Source organism: Vespa mandarinia, chromosome 16, assembly GCF_050613455.1.
Source record: "Vespa mandarinia isolate Hongniang chromosome 16, ASM5061345v1, whole genome shotgun sequence".
NCBI lineage: Eukaryota > Metazoa > Arthropoda > Insecta > Hymenoptera > Vespidae > Vespa > Vespa mandarinia.
Genome location: NC_140825.1, coordinates 4,347,501 through 4,350,000, shown reverse-complemented (window position 1 = coordinate 4,350,000; position 2,500 = coordinate 4,347,501). Strand labels below are relative to the sequence as shown.

Sequence of the window (2,500 nt, the reverse complement as noted above, 5' to 3'; positions counted from 1 at the left end):
AACAAAAGGAAAAGTATAGAAAAATAAATGAAATTAAAGTAATATTAGATTCTATTGTATTCGATATATGTATACATATCGAATACACACACACATATACACACATTATATTTCGTTCTATCATCATGGATATTTCTCGATTGCGATAGTTAAAAGTAAATGTTGTTTGGCTCGTTACTTACTTGTTAGAGAAAGTCACCGCAAGGTATGAAATCCATTTTACCGAACGATCCTGAATCGTTTTTCTTTCTTTCTTTCTTTCTTTCTTTCTTTCTCTCTCTCTCTCTCTCTCTCTCTCTCTCTCTCTCTCTCTCTCTCTCTCTCTCTCTCTCTCTCTCTCTCTCTCTCTCTCTCTCTCTCTATCTCTCTTTTTTTTTCTATGCATTCCTCTAAGCATTTCCAAGCGACATAGACACGTACATATATATATATATATATATACTCATATACGTACATAAATAGTTGGGTATTACGATCGATGGAATCTTCTCATAAATTGCTTGCTTCCGTATTGTCAAAGACTTCTCCTTGCGTATTTCTGCATCTTCGTTTCTAATCGGCGAAAGTTTTTCCAATTTACTCTGAAAGACCTAATATGTATATCTTTGATATGTGCGTGCGTGCACATTGATGCACGTTGATGCATTCAAGATGGATAGATCTTTCCTATTAAGGAAAGGTTAGTGTAAAACGAGCAACTTGAATGAAACGACGACGATCCTTTTGAATGTATACGTTGTGGAATTAGAAATAAGTGAAACTTCAGGGAAGAGAAGGAAAAAAGAAGGTGGGTGGGATGGTGAGAACTAGTCATTAATTAAATCCATATTCGAAACTCCTTCATATTTAATTGATATCGTCGAAGCGTCTAATTAAAGCAAATACGTATACTATATAAGAACATACAATGAAAAAATCTGTTTTTCTTTTATTTATTTATTTATTTATTTTTTTTATAATATCGAAATATTAAATAATTTTTAATCGTAATATTGATTTCGTATTTTTTTTTTTTTTTTTTTTTTTTTTTTTTTTTTTTTTTTTTTATTAAACACCGTCTTATAGAATAGAAGTAATATCTTTAAACTCGATATCAATGATATCGCGAGCAAACAACGGAAATTACAATCGTATAGAATTTTTAGTTGGAATTTTCAGCGATAAGGAAAAGGGCGTCGGCAAGGACGTGTTTGAATATAGTCTCTAAGTCCTGGGGTTGAGAGCATAGAACTCTCCTGCCACCTTCGCATTTGCTGCAGACGTGGGAGAGGGCAACGACCCATCGATCCTTCGGGAGAACCGACACGAGACTAGGCCAACCGGAATACTGCACTATGACCACCGGTACACGATGGACGTAATACGATGTACTTGCAATATATACATACATACGTATTAGATACATAGATATAAAATGATTAGAATTTTTTCTCTACGTTGAGAAATTATTTTCTATTTAAAATAATTTTTCTATTTAAAAATATTTTAGATAATTTATAAAAAAAAGCAACGTATTGAACACTTACAATCGAAGGTACAATAGTTTGTCTTTTTCTTTTTGATCTTCTTCTTCTTTTTCTCTCTTTTCATTTTTTTTCTTATTTTTTTCTTTTTTTTTTTTTTTTCCCTTCAAGACGATGCCCACCATCGGCTTTTTCAAACACATAGTTTGACATTTGCATACATCATACGTCAACTATACGTAACGAGTAATTAATTATGTCACGAATAAACGACTTACTCACAATGTAATTATTTATTTTACGACGATAGATCTATACAAAAGTTGTCATACGATCCGTTACATCGTCGGCTATTATGATAATTAAGCGAAAGTACGAAGATGTTAACTACCTTCTTAACTGAACGATAAGTATATTTCTCTCTTTCTCTTCCTCTCTCTCTCTCTCTCTATATATATATATATATATATATATATATACACATACGTGTTGTGTTATTTTTTTCTTACGTCGCCGTTGACAATTTGCTTACGAATTTTTATCGAATAGATCGTCGAATTTGACGAAATATTTCTTAATACAATTCCATTACATAACGAACGTGTAACGAAGTCACGGAGTATGGAGTAAGAGAGAGAGAGAGAGAGAGAGAGAGAGAGAGAGAGAGAGAGAAAGAGTGAGAAAGAGGAGGGGAGATTGTGGTAAAATAGTAGTAAGTAGTGGCAGAGTGATGGTAGTGGTAGTGGTAAAAGTAGTAGTGGTGGTGGTAGTGATAAGGAGAGGGATGAGGACGGGAGGGGACACCTTCGTTTTCATTTTCACGTGTCTTTGGCCGGTGGTGGTGCTATTTGCGGATCAAGGACTAACGAAAAAGCGATTCACTCTCGTTCCATGACGCTCTCCTCTCTCAGTGGTGCGTGAGTTGACTGGTCAGAAATTCACTTTTAATCTTTTGCTTGTAAGCCAAGATCAGCTTTGAGATCGCATACATTATAATAACCGAGAAAGAGAACGCTTATTTAATGCCAACTACCGTT

The 2,500-nt window shown here is 34.2% G+C and overlaps 1 protein-coding gene across 2 annotated transcripts in view; it reads left to right on the top strand.

Annotated features, from left to right (window-relative positions):
• LOC118442312 (terminal nucleotidyltransferase 5C) overlaps positions 1 to 2,500 on the top strand; it is a 75,764-nt gene that overhangs the window by 3,994 nt on the left and 69,270 nt on the right. The window contains exon 1 of one of the 2 annotated variants that reach the window (XM_035867764.2): positions 2,250 to 2,376. The exons of the other annotated variant lie outside the window; for it this stretch is intronic. The gene's annotated coding sequence lies outside the window, so the exon portion shown is untranslated. Of the gene's footprint in view, positions 1 to 2,249; positions 2,377 to 2,500 lie in introns of those variants that run through there. 2 annotated transcript variants of the gene reach the window in all.